Here is a 16936-nt window from a genome sequence, read left to right as displayed (position 1 = left end):
AGGCAGGGGATGGAAAGATAAATCAGCCATGATTGAATGACGGAGTAAACTCAATGGACCAAAGGCCCTACATTACCTCTGCTCCTACGACATGGCCTAATGAACATAATTTGGGATGTGGGAGGAAACTTGAGCACTTGGAGGAAGCCCATGTGATCACAGGGAGAACGTGCAAACTCCACACAGACAGTAACCGGGATACATCACATCCTGATATGGGAACAGCTCTATCCAAGACCACAAGAAATTGCAGAGGGATGTAGACGTAGCCGAGCCCAGACCATCACACAAACCAAACTCCCTTCCATTGACTCCATCTACATTTCATGCTGCCTCAGCAAGGCCACCAGCATAATCAAGCATCAGTTGTAGCCCAGACAATCCCTCTTCTCCCCTCTCCCATTCAGCAAGAAGTATAGAAGTTTGAAAAAGCACACCTCCAGATTCAGGAACAGTTCCTTCCCAGCCATTATTAGGCAACTGAACTGTCCTCCCATTAGCTAGAGTGTGATCCTGACCTCCCATTTACATCATTGGAGGCCGCGAGCAAGATTTTCATTGTATCTCACTGTACTTGTGTGCATATGACAACATTGGCGTTTTCCTCTGGCACTATTAGGCTGAAATGCTGGGATCTATATTCTGCATTTTGGAATTGATCAGTCTTTACCCACTGATTTCCCAGTATCTACAGTTCCTTGTTCCTCCACTAGCTGATGAACTATGAATTGTCTTTGATTGTACTAAAGACTTTGGTCTTTTTGCACTAGTATTCGGATTATTGATTTATTGAATTTTTGTTTATTATATCGTATCTGTTTATTATATATTACATTTATATAACACAAATATATTATATTATATTTAGTTTAGTTTATTGGCATGTGTATCAAGGTACAGTAAAAAGCTTTTTTGTTGCATGCTATCTAGTCATTGGAAGGTTATACATGATTACAATCGAGCCGTCGAATATAACAATATTATATTATATTATATTCTTATTATTTCATATTATATTATATTTTATTATATTAATATGTTATTTTGTGTTTTATATACTACCGGCGTTGTGTTTACAGACTTGTTATGCCGCTGCAAGTAAGAGTTTCATTGTTCTGCAGTCGGTATCTGTGACACTCTTGGATCTAGCTGCTGCAAGATGTGTTGGGTGCTTGAAGGGGTTTGGTCTTGTGGACGCCTTATTGTAATCTTTCCCTAACACAGCAAGAACAGTAAATACTGCAGCAAACTGCAGCTGCCACGGAGACAAAGTACTGTGGTGACAGTGGTGTTACAGCAGTGACAGAGAGGTGAGTGAACTCCACTGAAACAACATCATTGCGCTTCATCTATCAGGACAACAGTCAGAAAGCATTTGGGCGGCAAGTGATAAAGACTCCCTTGGTTGGTGTTTCCATTTTGTGACCTGCCAATATATTTCAGTGCAGATATTTACTGCGGTCCTGCCAGTGTTAAATCAGGCTGGGGGAAGTTCGCTTCTGGCTGATGTTGCATTTTTTTCTCAAGCTGGTGTACAGCCAAAGCCCCTGAACTTGGCAGCGACCCAGTTGGCCAGTACCATTGCACGCAGAATGTTGAGATGACCTAATTAAAATGCAGCAAAATAGTGGCATTGTGAGGCATGAATCTCACAGCAGCCTCGAAATAGGGATAGTTAATGCAATACGTACACAGTAACTAGGATCCAACATCACAACTATCAGTAAACTCTTCTAGTTGAGGTGAGTTGATTGTCACATGTACCGAGATACAGTGTAAAGCTTTTTTGTTGCTTGCTAACCAGTCAGCGGAAAGACTATGCAGGATTATACAGAATATACCCAGAGACCCGGGTTCGATCCTGACTGCAGATGCCGTCTGTATGGAGTTTGTACTGTCTCCTTGTGACCGCATAGGTTTTCTCCAGGTGCTCCGGTTTCCTCCCACACTCCAAGGACGTACAGGTTTGCAGGTTAATTGGTTTCGGTAAAATTGTCACTAGTGTGTAGAATCAGCAGGAACTTAGTGGGCCAAAGGGCCTGTTTCAGGTATCTCTAAATGATCGCTAAGCTGTTATTCCCAATATCCTTCAGTTAATTTTGGTTCCATTGCTGCTATCTGTTAGCAGAGGAGATGTTTTAGATGTTTCTTCATCTTCCTCTTTCGTAGCTTCAGAATGCTAATTTAGTTTAGAGATACAGTGTGGAAACAGGTCCTGCGACCCACCGAGATCACGCTGACCGGCGATCACCTCGTACACTAGTTCTATCCTATGCACTAGGAACAATTTACAGAAGCCAATTAACCTAGAAACCTGCGCGTCTGTGGAAGGAAACCAGAGCACTGGGACAAAACCCACATGGTCACAGGGAGAACGTACAAACTCCGTACAGACAGCACCCATGGCCTGGATCGAACACGGGTCTCTAGATCTTCTATTTGGCCTGAATAAAGCCGAAAAGTGCTTGGCTGTACGTCTCATCCAAAAGGTGGTACTTTTGATAGAACAGGTCTCCTTCATTACAGGCAAAATCTCAGGTTAACTTTGTGCTTGGTAATAGGACATGAGCCCCCAGGCTTGTGACTTAAAGGTAGGGGTAGACTCAACCAGGTGGCAATTAAGGATCTACAAATGAGGCTGCATGAGCGCTGTGTCCTGGGGCTGAGATAGTTTTAGTTTTAGGTTGGAGATACAGCATAGAAACAGGCCCTGTGGCCAGGATCGAACCTGGGTCTCTGGCGCTATAAGGCAGCAACTCTACCATGGCACCACCATGCAGGTTGAGGAGGAAAAGGACTTTTAAACAAGAAGACCATACAGGATGGAGTCTATCTTCTGAGGAAAATGTCATTAATGCAATTTTAATGGGGGGGGGGACCAACCAATTTGAGCTGCATTAATAGCTAACACGGTAGGAAGGGAGAGATTTAAGACAGACCTCAAGGGCAATATTTTCACCCAGAGGATGGTCCATATCTAGAATGAGCTGCCAGAGGAAGCTATAAAATAGGATACAATTGCGATTTTTTTGTCATTTGGACAGATATGAAAGATTTAGAAGGCCAAGGGCCAAATTCAGGCAAATGGGACAACCCCGTGTGCCAATTTGGGGTCTGCATGGATAAGGTGGCCCAATGGGCTTGTTTCTGTGCTGTGTGGCTTCATGTCTCTATGACTCTAACAATGCCTACAGAAATGAATGCAAATAAAAATAATTAATTGGGGTAGAGATGATGGATGCTGGGCCTTTAGGAGGAAGTTAGTTCAATTCAGGCTGAGATGAAGGTAACAGATATTAATATGTGGAATAGGGGAAAGGTCCACAATAGACAATAGACAATAGGTGCAGGAGGAGGCCATTCGGCCCTTCGAGCCAGCACCGCCATTCAATGTGATCATGGCTGATCATTCTCAATCAGTACTCCGTTCCTGCCTTCTCCCCATACCTCCTGACTCCGCTATCCTTAAGAGCTCTATCTAGCTCTCTCTTGAATGTATTCAGAGAATTGACCTCCACTGCCTTCTGAGGCAGAGAATTCCACAGATTCACAACTCTCTGACTGAAAAGGTTTTTCCTCATCTCAGTTCTAAATGGCCTACCCCTTATTCTTAAACTGTGGCCCCTTGTTCTGGACTCCCCCAACATTGGGAACATGTTTCCTGCCTCTAACGTGTCCAATCCCTTAATAATCTTATACGTTTCGATAAGATCTCCTCTCATCCTTCTAAATTCCAGTGTAAACAAGCCTAGTCGCTCCAGTCTTTCAACATATGACAGTCCCGCCATTCCGGGAATTAACCTAGTAAACCTACGCTGTACGCCCACAATAGCAAGAAAATCCTTCCTCAAATTTGGAGACCAAAACTGCACACAGTACTCCAGTTGCGATCTCACTAGGGCCCTGTACAACTGCAGAAGGACCTCTTTGCTCCTATACTCAACTCCTCTTGTTATGAAGGCCAACATTCCATTGACTTTCTTCACTGCCTGCTGTACCTGCATGCTTCCTTTCAGTGACTGATGCACTAGGACACCCAGATCTCGTTGTACGTCCCCTTTTCCTAACTTGACACCATTCAGATAATACTCTGCCTTCCTATTCTTACCACCAAAGTGGATAACCTCACACTTATCCACATTAAACTGCATCTGCCATGCATCCGCCCACTCACACAACCTGTCCAAGTCACCCTGCAACCTCATAGCATCTTCCTCACAGTTCACACTACCACCCAGCTTTGTATCATCTGCAAATTTGCTAATGGTACTTTTAATCCCTTCATCCAAGTCATTAATGTATATTGTAAATAGCTGCGGTCCCAGCACCGAGCCTTGCGGTACCACACTAGTTACTGCCTGCCATTCTGAAAGGGACCCATTTATCCCCATTCTTTGCTTTCTGTCTGTCAACCTATTTTCTATCCATGTCAGTACCCTACCTCCAATACCATGTGCTCTAATTTTGCCCACTAATCTCCGATGTGGAACCTTGTCAGAGGCTTTCTGAAAGTCAAGGTACACCACATCCACCGGCTCTCCCCTGTCAATTTTCCTAGTTACATCCTCAAAGAATTCCAGAAGATTAGTCAAGCATGATTTCCCCTTCGTAAATCCATGCTGACTCGGAACAATCCTGTTACTACTATCCAAATGCTCCGCAATTTCGTCTTTTATAATTGACTCCAGCATCTTCCCTACCAATGATGTCAGACTAACTGGTCTACAATTTCCCGTTTTCTCTCTCCCTCCTTTCTTAAAAAGTGGGACAACATTAGCTACCCTCCAATCCACAGGAACTGATCCTGAATCTATAGAACATTGGAAAATGATCACCAATGCGTCCACAATTTCTAGCGCCACCTCCTTAAGTACTCTGGGATGCAGACCATCAGGCCCTGGGGATTTATCAGCCTTCAGTCCTATCAGTCTACCCAACACCATTTCCTGCCTAATGTGGATTTCCTTCAGTTCCTCCGTCACCCTAGGATCTCTGGCCACGAGAACATCTGGGAGATTGCTTGTATCTTCCTTAGTGAAGACAGATCCAAAGTACCGGTTCAACTCGTCTGCCATTTCCTTGTTCCCCATAATAAATTCCCCTGCTTCTGTCTTCAAGGGACCCACATCTGCCTTGACTATTTTTTTCCTCTTCACGTACCTAAAAAAGCTTTTACTATCCTCCTTTATATTATTGGCTAGTTTACCCTCGTACCTCATCTTTTCTCCCCTTATTGCCTTCTTAGTCATTTTCTGTTGCTCTTTAAAAGAGTCCCAATCCTCTGGCTTCCCAATCTTCTTTGCTTTGTTGTACTTCTTCTCTTTTATTGTTATGCTGTCCTTGACTTCCCTTGTCAGCCACGGGTGCCTCTTACTCCCCTTGGAATCTTTCCTCCTCTTTGGGATAAATTGATCCTGCAACTTCTGCATTATTCCCAGGAATACCTGCCATTGCTGTTCCACCGTCTTCCCTGCTAGGGCCCCCTTCCAGTCAATTCTGGCCAGCTCCTGCCTCATGCCTCTGTAATCCCCTTTGCTATACTGTAATACTGACACTTCCGATTTTCCCTTCTCCCTCTCAATTTGTATAGTAAAACTTATCATATTGTGATCACTGCATCCTAATGGCTCTTTTACCTCGAGTCCCCTTATCAGATCAGGTTCATTACACAACACTAAATCCAGAATTGCCTTCTCCCCAGTAGGCTCCAGTACAAGCTGTTCTAAGAATCCATCTCGGAGACACTCCACAAACTCTCTTTCCTGGGGTCCATTACCAACCTGATTTTCCCAGTCTACCTGCATGTTGAAATCTCCATAACCACCGTAGCATTACATTTGCGACATGCCAATTTTAGCTCCTGATTCAACTTGCACCCTATGTCGAGGCTACTGTTTGGGGGCCTGTAGATAACTCCCATTAGGGTCTTTTTACCCTTACAATTCCTCATTTCTATCCATACTGATTCTACATCTCCTGATTCTATGTCACCCCTTGCAAGGGAGTGAATATCATTCCTCACCAACAGAGCGACCCCACCCCCTCTGCCCACCTGTCTGTCTTTTCTATATGTATAAGAAAATAACTGCAGATGCTGGTACAAATTGATTTATTCACAAAATGCTGGAGTAACTCAGCAGGTCAGGCAGCATCTCGGGAGAGAAGGAATGGGTGACGTTTCGGGTCGAGACCCTTCTTCGGACTGAATATTCAGTTCCCAGCCCTGGTCCTCTTGTAGCCATGTCTCAGTGATTCGCACAACATCATACTTGCCAATGTCTAACTGAGCCTCAAGCTCATTCACTTTATTTCTTATACTTCGCGCATTTAAATACAACACTTTAATTTCGGTATTCACCTCCCCTCTCACACCGGTCACAATTGGCCCTGACCTTACTCTCTTATCCCTTCTAGAACTTCCCTCCCCATTCATTCGAGAGTCCTTTGCAATTTCTCCTGTATTCGCTTCCCCTTTAACTCCATCTTCATATTCCCAGTTTGTCAACCCCTCCCCCCCACTACTTAGTTTAAAGCCACACTTGTAGCACTAGCAAACCTACCTGCCAGAATGTTGGTCCCCCTGCTGTTAAGGTGTAACCCGTCCCTTTTGTACAGGTCACCCCTACCCCAGAAGAGATCCCAATGGTCTAGAAATCTAAATCCCTGCTCCCTGAACCAGCCCCTCAGCCATACATTCATATCCCTGATCTCTCTATTCCTGCCCTCACCAGCACGAGGTACAGGTAGCAGTCCAGAGACAACCACCTTCGAGGCCTATGGGATTAGCCAAAGTGGAACATGGTGGTTAATCCATTCTCATGAAGAGCATTGGCTTTGTTTGTAGTCACAGATGGAAGGAGAAGGGGTGCTGATAATATAAGAGTAACGAAATCATGGACTCTGTCAACATTGTTTTCCATAGTCTTGGCTTTTCCTATTAACTTATTTGAACTCTTTAAAGGTGTAACATAATCAACAGATGAAACTTAATTTTTAATTTTCAGAAATTATTATTACACTTATCTCCTGTCAGTATTGTAATCTAAGTAAAAGGTGCTAGTGATAACGGAAATGCATGTAATGATGAAGTTGGGCTGCTAATTGCTGTCATTCTAATAATCTGCCAGTCACAAATTTGGAGACCAAAACTGCACACAGTACTCCAGGTGTGAAACTGCACACGGTATTCCAGGTGTACTGTCGTGCAAGATAAAGTCCAGTAAAGTCCAATTAAAGATAGTTCGAAGGTCTCCAATGAGGTAGATGAGAGGTCAGGACCGCTCTCTAGTTGGTGAGAGGACGCTTTCATATTCGTTGAGAGTAAACCAGGAGATATCGGAATTATTCCACGATTAGTTCTCATTCTTTTGACTTGTGACTGGCAGAAAAAGAATGAGAACTAATCGTGGAATCATTCCGATATTTCCTGGTTTACTCTCAATGAATATGAAACCGTCCTCTCACCAACTAGAGAGCGGTCCTGACCTCTCATCTACCTCATTGGAGACCTTCGACTATCTGTAATTGGCCTTTACTGGACTTTATCTTGCACGACACAGTACACCTGGAATACCGTGTGCAGTTTCACACCTGGAGTACTGTGTGCAATTTTGGTCTCCAAATTTGAGGAAGGACATTCTTGCTATTGAGGGAGTGCAGCGTAGGTTCACTAAGTTAATTCCCGGAATGGCGGGATTGTCGTATGTTGAAAGACTGGAGCGACTGGGCTTGTACACACTGGAATTTAGAAAGATGAGAGGGGGTCTTATTGAAATATATAAGATTATTAAGGGATTGGACACGCTAGAGGCAGGAAACATGTTCCCAATGTTGGGGGAGTCCAGAACCAGGGGCTACAGTTTAAGAATAAGGGATAGGCCATTTAGAACGGAGATGAGGAAAAGTTTTTTCACTCAGAGAGTTGTAAATCTGTGGAATTCTCTGCCTCAGAAGGCAGTGGAGGCCAATTCTCTGGATGCTTTCAAGAGAGAGTTAAATAGAGCTCTTAATGATAGCGGAGTCAGGGGGTATGGGGAGAGGGCAGGAACGGGATACTGATTGTGGATGATCAGCCATGATCACATTGAATGGCATGCTGGCTCAAAGGGCCGATTGGCCTACTCCTGCACCTATTGTCTATTGTCTAAACGTTATACCTTTTATCTTGTATCTGTACACTTTGGAGTGGCTGGATTGTAACCATGTATAGTCTTTTAGCTGACTGGATTGCATGGAACAAAAAGCTTCTTTCTGTACCTCAGTACACGTGACAATAATAAACTAACCTAAACATCAATCAAATCACCCTCAAACTTTTAAACTTATGTTAAGTATTTACAGACTAATCTCTTGATTTAATCCTTCAAGCCTTGGTATTGTTCTGCAGAAATGTTCTCATAAAGTTATAGAGTCTTACAGTGTGGAAACAGGCCTTTCGGCCCAACTTGCCCACACTGAGCAACATGTCCCATCTACACGAGTTCCACTTGCCTGCGTTTGGCCCATAAGCCTCTAAACCTGTCCTATCCATGTACCTGTTTAATTGCTTCTTAAACATTGCGATAGTACCTGCCTCAACTACCTCCTCTGGCAGCTCGTTCCATACACACACCACCCTTTGTTGTGAAAAAGTTACCCCTCAGATTCCTATAAAACCTCCCCCCCTTCACCTGCGTCCACCTGATCTCCAAGGCGAAGGTAGGGTGTTCTGCTCAGGGAATATCCTATCCTATCACATCTCAGGAAACACTGATCTTCCATTTGCACCCAGAGGTCATAACAAAGTCACGTGCTGCCTTGAATGCTGAAGATCAAGGTGTGATGTGAAGTGGGTTTGGTTCATATCTTGCATGCACCCACAATTTCTTATCATGTAGGTCAACAATGGATGGACACCAAATCACAGCGTATTCATTAATTGGAATAAAAGTTGGTAATGCCAGCACCTATTGCTCATCACGGTGGCACAGCGGTTGATTTGCTGCCATACAGTGCCAGAGTCTAGGGTTCGATCATGACTACAGGTGCTGTCTGCACGGAGTTTATAGGTGCTCTGTTTTCCTCCCACACTCCAAAACGTACAGGTTAGTAGGTTAATTGTTTTTGTTAAAATTGTAGATTATCCCTAGTGTGTAGGATAGTGCTAGTGTAATGGGGATCGCTGGTTGGCGGGGATTTGGTGGCTGAAGGGCTGTTTCCCTGCTGCATCTCTAAACTAAACTAATTACTCCTGATTAAAACAGTCATTTAAGAGTCAGCCTCAGATGGGGTAAGATCATAAACCATTGGTTCTATTGGTCTTTATTATCACGTGTACCAAGAGACAGTGAAATTATTTTTTTGCATACTTTTGCATCAGTAAGATTATTTGCATACAAAAGTACAATCCCCGCTTTAAGCACATAATATATAGAGCCAGCCCACTGAGCCCATATGCTAGAGTCGCCATGTTTTGGTGTCATTCTTAAAGTCCCAGCTCCAGCTGGCCACAAAGGCCCGTTGCAGCTGTCGCCTCCGAGCGTATTGTCCAGCGAACTGTTGTCCCTCTCCACGCCCGGCCACCATTCAAGCTAGCACCTCCTGCAGCCAACCTTGAGGGTGCTGAAGGTAAGACCCTCCCCCCCCCATGTTCTTCGTTGTCCAGCATCCCCCGCCATTGCCGACTCCCACCAGCCTTCTGTCGGATTCCCAGTCTTCAGAGTCATAGATTTAAGATAGAAGGTCAGAGGAGTGATGAGAAAACTTTCTTCTTGACTTAGATGTTGGTGAGGGTTTGGAACCCACTGCCTCAAAGGCCTACAGGAGAGAAAACTTCATCACATTTAAACAGCACCTAGGTACAGGTCTGTATATATGTGGGGAGTGGTAACCTGCAGGAAGTGTGATTAGGTCAGGTAGCTCTGCTCCAAACACTACAGGCACACTGGGTTTGAAGTCTCCTGTTTTGTCAATTATTAATGCTTCAACCTCTTCCTGGTGTCACAGGTAGATAGGATGATGAAGAAGGCTTGATGTACATTGGTCTTCATCAGTCAGGGGATTGAGTATAGAAGTTGGGATGTTATGTCAAAGTTGTGCAAGATGTTGGTGAGCCTGCATTAGGAGTATTGTGTATCTGCTTTGGTCACCCTGCTTTAGGAAAGACGTCACTAAGCTGGAAATGGTGGCAAGAAGATCTACGAGGAAGTGAACAGGTCTCAAGGGCCTGAGTTATTGAGAGAGGCCGGGCAGTCTATGGCTTTTTCTTGGAGCGCAGGAAGTATCTAAAATGATGAGGGGAATACAAAGGGTGAAAGCACAGTCTTTTTTCCCAGCATTGAGGTATCATGAACTAGAGGGCATAGGTTTAAGGTGAGAAGGGAAAGATTTCGACTTTAGACTCCAGAGATACAATGTGAAAACTGGCCCTTTGGCCCTCCGAGTCCACGTCAACCAGTGATCACCATGTACATTAGCACTATCCTACACACTAGGGACAATTTACCATCTTACCGAAACCAACCTACAAACCAGTACGTCTTTGGGATGTGAGAGGAAACTGGAGTACTGGAGAAAAACAATGCGGTCACAGGGAAAATGTACAAACTCCATGCATTCAGCACCCTTAGCCAGGATCGAACAGGTACCTAGCGCTGTGAAGCAGCAACTCTACCACTGTGCCACCCTGTAGGAAACTGAGTGCCAACTTTCTCTCACAGCGGATTGTGAGTATATGGAAAGAGCTGTCAAAGGAAGTAGTTGAAGCAGATACAATGGCAATATTTATGACATTCGGACAGGTGCGTGGTTAGGAAAGGATTAGAGGGATAGGGAAGATAGACACAAAATGCTGGAGTAACTCAGTGGGATAGGCAGTATCTCTGTAGAGAAGGAATGGGTGATGTTTCGGGGCATCTTGGTGGACAGTTATCTCCCGCATCCCAAAGGCATGCTGTTTGGTATGTTAACTGGCCACTGTAAATTGTCCCTAGTGTGCAGATGGGTGATGAAATCTGGGGGAAAGTGGGCAGTGTAAAAATGGATATACAAGGGAACTACAGATGCTGGAATCTTGAGCAAAAAGCAAAGTACAAGAGGAACTGTGCTGGTTAATACTGAAGATAGACACAAAGTGTCAGCGGGTCAGGTAGCATCTCTGGAGAAATGGATGCATGACGTTTTGGGTCGGGATCCTTCAGACTGAAAGTAGAGGGGGGGGGGGGGGGGGATTGGAGGTAGGAAAAGGCCAAAACAAAGCAGGACCAGCAACAGTGGAGCCCATAATGGCCCATTGTTGGCTGGGGAAGAGGTGATAACGAAGGGATACAAGGATTGGAACAGTGCAACTAGTACAACGACAAGGGAAGGGCGGGAATACGGGGGTTACTTAAAATGGGAGAAATCATACTCATCATATCATATCATATATATACAGCCGGAAACAAGCCTTTTCGGCCCACCAAGTCCGTGCCGCCCAGTGATCCCCGCACATTAACACTATCCTACACCCACTAGGGACAATTTTTACATTTACCCAGCCAATTAACCTACATACCTGTACGTCTTTGGAGTGTGGGAGGAAACCGAAGATCTCGGAGAAAACCCACGCAGGTCACGGGGAGAACGTACAAACTCCATACAGTGCAGCACCCGTAGTCAGGATCGAACCTGAGTCTCCGGCGCTGCATTCGCTGTAAAGCAGCAACTCTACCGCTGTGCTACCATGCCGCCTGTTGGGTGTAAGCTGCCCAGGTGAAATATGAGGTGCTGTTCCTCGATGTAAATGGATGGTTGACACAGTCTGTTTCCGTGTTATATCTCTCTACAGCACCAAGCCCTGATCATATTGAATGTCAGGGCAGGATGGGGGGGGGGGGTCAGTTGCCCACTTCTACCTTTTTGGTGTCCCAGTGTCTTGGCCGGTAAAGCACTTGTAAACATTGCGAACCGTAAACCCTCATTGGAGACCCTCGGACTATCTTTAATCAAACAGCTTCTACCCTACTTCCCTACAGCCAACACTGCAACCTCCAAATAAGCTCTGAGCTACATAGATCTGGGGGCATTGGTTTTTGTTTTTTTGTGCTATTATTATTTGTTTGTTTTTAGACAATAGACAACAGGCATGTATATGTGCATGTGCGTATATATCTATACAGTATATACACACATGGAGTAACCTGCTGAGTTACTCCAGCATTTTGTGAATAAATGTATATATAATATGCTGCTTGTCCCGCTGAGTTACTCCAGCTTTTTCTGTCGATCATATATATATATTGTTTATTATATTGTTTAGAGTACTATGTTTACATATTCTGTTGTGCTGCTGCAAGTAAGAGTTTAATTGTTCTGTCTGGGCCGGCTCCCAGCTTGGGGGAGTTGGGAGATGGTTTTACACAGCGTCCCGGGCGGGGCGGGGCGGGCCGGCTCCCAGCTTGGGGGAGTTGGGAGATGGTTTCACACAGCGTCCCGGGTGGGGCGGGGCGGGGCGGGCCGGCTCCCAGCTTGGGGGCGTTGGGAGATGGTTTCACACAGCGTCCCGGGCGGGGCGGCTCCCAGCTTGGGGGAGGCGGGAGATGGTTTCACACAGCGTCCCGGGCGGGGCTGACTGTGCCGTCAGCGCGGCGGCTGCTGTGTGCTACCAGCTAGTCAGTCAGTCACCTTGGCAAGCCCGGGGTCGCTGCCCACAAGCCGCTCGGCCCGGCCCAGCCGGCAGTTCTACAGCGGAGCGGACACAGCGACCTGCATGCAACCCTGCAGCGAGGAATGGAGGCGCTGGCAGCCCTCAATGCAGAAAAGCAAATTGCGGCAAGTGAAAAAAGAGGCGTGCAGACGAGCAGGGTCGGAGTTACGAATCCCGAGGATTTATTTTCATTAGATATTATTTGTTCTTGAAAAAGAAAAAAAAAACCCCACAGCAACCAGGAAAACCAAAGCTTAATAAGTGCCTTGGGAGACGGACAGGGTGCAATCCGTGCACGGGAGAGAAAGCTGCCAATCCGAAGCTCGGGGTTTGGAAAAAGGGCAAAGTGGTGCGGCAGAGAACACACATCAATTGGTGAGTTAAATAGTCACTGCCAGTCCCCAGTCTGCTAAATACCTGCTCCCCTTAATGTAGAGTGCGTGGGAGTGCGGAGGTGTCATGGGCTCCCCGCACACTGTACCCTCGCTGAAAGAATCTGTGCTTCTAATGTTAAACCCAACATACACTTTGCAAATCCCACATTGCAATAACTTAAAACATACAGGGACTATCGCAACGTTTAAGAAACATTTAGATAGGTACATGGATAGGACAGGTTTAGAGGGATATGGGCCAAGGGCAGGCAGGTGGGACTGATGTAGATGGGCATGTTGGTCAGCATAGGCCAGTTGGGCCGAAGGGCCTGTTTCCACGATGTATGTATGTCTCTACACGGCGCCCTTAAAACGTCCCGTCAATGCAAACCTTTCCTAGAATCAATACTTATTATATTCAGCAGACTTCACCATCCTGTGTCATATGCCCTCCAATGTAATCAAGTCTTAAGAAGGGCCCTGACCCGAAACGTCCCTTGTCCATTTCCCTCCACAGATGCTGCCTGACCCGCTGAGTTCCACCAGCACTTTGTGTTTTGCTCAAGATTTCAGCATCCTTGTGTCTCCAAATATATATAATTATCTGCTATTCCGGATAAACCGGACCTTATAGACAGAAGGAACTGCAGATGCTGGAACCTTGAGCAAAACACAAAATGCTGGAGTAACTCAGCGGGTCAGGCAGCATCTCCGGAGAGAAGGAATGGGCGGTTTTTCGGGTCGAGACCCTTGTTCAGACTGATGTCAGGGGAGTTGGGCGGGAGAGAGATAGAATGTAGTCAGAGACAGTAAGACTGGTGGGAGAACTGGGAAGGGGGAGGGGATGGAGATGGAGGGAAAGCAAGGGCTACTTGGAGTTAGAGAAGTCAATGTTCATACCGCTGGGGTGCAAGCTGCCCAATATGAGCTGTTCTTCCAATTTGCGCTGGGCCTCACTCTGACAACGGAGGAGGCGCAGGACAGAAAGGTCAGATTGGGAATGTGAGGGGGCGTTAAAGTGCTGAGCAAAACACAAAATGCTGGAGTATCTCAGCAGGTCAGGTAGCATCTCTGGAGAATGTTGATTCTCGCGGATGTCCTCCAGAGATGCTGTCTCACCCGCTGAGTTACTCCCTCACTTTATGTTTTGTTCAAGAATCCAGCACCTGCAGTTGCCTATATCTCTGACATAATCAATATCAGTCGCATTTTGTGTAATATCCATATATGTCATATTATAATAGATCTGTTTATGTGGATGTTAGCTAGATGATGTATGGGTTAATCTCACCAGGTTTTTATCACATCTACATATCAAACCTATTATGTATTATCATTGCCATAAAATCGGCAGATATTCTATAGGTATGTAAACTGGAAAAAGGGTTGTAAAAAGAGGGAGAGAGGGCAACCTGCGAGCTTAAAAAAACCTTACCAAAAACTGCAGATGATGGAAATCTGAAATAAATGCAGAAGATACCAGAAATACTGAGCAAGTCAGACAGCGTCTGGAGATAGAAACAGAGTGAATGTGTCAAGTCTGAGACCCTTCATCAGAACTGCCACAAGGTGAAATCAATAATAGACACACAATTCTGGAGTAACTCAGCAGGACAGGCAGCATCTCTGGAGGGAAGGAATGGGTGACATTTCAGGTTGAATCAAATTATGTTCCCATGTCTCATGGTGTGTTGGTCAGTGTGGGCAAGTTGGGCCAAAAGGGCTTGTTTCCATACTGTGTGACTCTGACTAAATATTTATCCAACTCCAATTGAAATACCTAAAGTGATCCAGCTGCCGTCACCTGCCGGGACAGGGAATTTCAGAGATTTGCCTCATTTTGTGAGAAGAAATTCTATCTTTCTCAGTTTTGGTTTAGCTTAGAGAGAGATACAATCTGGAAACTGGCCCTTCGGCCCACCGGGTCTAGGATCACCCGTTCACATTAATCCTATGTTATCCCACTTTCTCATCCACACCCTTCACACTAGGGGCAATTTACAGATGTCAAATTAACCTACAAACCCGCACGTCTTTGGGATGTGGGAGGCAAGTGGACAACCCAGAGGAAATCCATGCAGTTACAGGGAGAACTCCGCACGGTCAGCACCCGAGGTCAGAATCGAACCCAGGTCTCGGGCACCTGAGGTACCTCAGACGCAGCTCTACCGCTGCGCCATTATTTTATATATGGTATCTTGGAATTATGTCCCCTTGTACATGACTCTACTGCTGTTGAAATCCCAACATCTACTCTGTCAAGCCCCCTTGTAGTGTGAGACTGCCCTCTCATTCCTCACTCTCGGTAGCAGAGAAGGTGAAGAAGGGATGGGTGGAGCAAAGGGATAGGGTGAGACCAAGTGCATAAATTGGGGAAAACAATTGCTTCCAAGGACACTGGCCTATGGAGGCAGAGTGCCTGGAAGAGATACTAAATTGATAGTTTTATACTATACTTATCGAAACGTATAAGATTATTAAGGGGTTGGACACGTTAGAGGCAGGAAACATGTTCCCAATGTTGGGGGAGTCCAGAACAAGGGGCCACAGTTTAAGAATAAGGGGTAGGCCATTTAGAACTGAGATGAGGAAAAAAAAATTCAGTCAGAGAGTTGTGAATCTGTGGAATTCTCTGCCTCAGAAGGCAGTGGGGGCTAATTCTCTGAATGCATTCAAGAGAGAGCTAGATAGAGCTCTTAAGGATAGCGGAGTCAGGGGGTATGGGGAGAAGGCAGGAACGGGGTACTGATTGAGAATGATCAGCCATGATCACATTGAATGGCGGTGCTGGCTCGAAGGGCCGAATGGCCTCCTCCTGCACCTATTGTCTATTCTATCAGTCTGTATACCAGTCTCTTATTGATGGATTCTATGCCTAGTGAATTTATTATTGAGATAAAGGCCAGAAGCGGTTCATTGTTGGAAGTCAAATCAGGGCTGGAACTTTCCAGAGAATGGCAGGGTGCCTGAGGAGTGTTGTAGAGCAGAGGGAGCTAGGAGTGCAGGTACATAGTTCTTTGAAAGTGGTGTCACAGGTAGATAGGATGGACAAGAAGGCTTTCATTAAATTGACTTCATCATTCAGGGTATTGAGCGTAGAAGTAGGGATGTTATGTTACAGTTATACAAGATGTTGGTGAGGCTGCATTTGTAGTATTGTGTTCCGTTTTGGTCACTCTGCTATAAGAAGGATGTTGTTAAACTGGAAATAATGCAGAGAATATTTATGACGATGTTGCCAGGATTTGTGGGCCTAAGCTCTGGGGAGAGAGGTTGGGTAGGCTCGGAGTTTATTCCTTGGAGTGCAGGAGGCTGAGGGATGATCTGCTAAAGGTGTATAAAATCATGAGGGGAATAGATAGGGTGAATGCACAGTCTTTTATCCAGAGAAGGGGAATCAAGAACCAGAGAATGTAGGTTTAAAGTGAGAGGGGAAAGATTTAATAGGAACCTGAGAGGCAACTTGTTCATACAGAAGGTGGTGGCGATATGGAACAAACTACCAAAAGAGATTGTTGTGGCTGCATTTAATGCTATAACAAAATTTAAAAGATATTTGGACAGGTACATGGATAGGAAAAGTTTAGAAGGATTTGAGCCAAACACATGCAGGTGAGACTAGTATACTGTAGATGGGGCATCTTGGTCCTTGGTCATCAACTCTGTCATCTAGTGATAGAAAGAGTTGATGAGGGTAATTTGGATGTGTACTATTTGAACTAAAAGGCATTTGATAAAGTGGCATTTAATAAGCATCATTAGGATAAAAGAGACTGCACCAGCATAGGTGGATTAGAGCAGGGTCCTGAATTATTATCTACCCCATTGGAGACCCTCAGACTATCTTTAATCGGACTTTACTAGATTTTATCTTGCACTAATCGCTATTCCCTTTACC

At 45.2% G+C, this 16936-nt stretch overlaps 1 protein-coding gene across 3 annotated transcripts in view; it reads left to right on the top strand.

Moving 5' to 3' along the window:
- Positions 1-12539: 12539 nt before the first annotated feature.
- Positions 12540-16936, top strand: part of mfap3l (microfibril associated protein 3 like) — a 29195-nt gene continuing 24798 nt past the window's right edge. For 2 of the 3 annotated variants that reach the window (XM_078394838.1, XM_078394837.1), the window contains exon 1: positions 12540-13039. The gene's annotated coding sequence lies outside the window, so the exon portion shown is untranslated. Of the gene's footprint in view, positions 13040-15029; positions 15154-16936 lie in introns of all 3 variants that reach the window. The other variant, XM_078394839.1, reaches the window with a different exon arrangement.

Source organism: Rhinoraja longicauda, chromosome 3 (genome assembly GCF_053455715.1).
Source record: "Rhinoraja longicauda isolate Sanriku21f chromosome 3, sRhiLon1.1, whole genome shotgun sequence".
NCBI lineage: Eukaryota > Metazoa > Chordata > Chondrichthyes > Rajiformes > Arhynchobatidae > Rhinoraja > Rhinoraja longicauda.
This window is presented reverse-complemented; position numbering and strand designations above follow the sequence as displayed.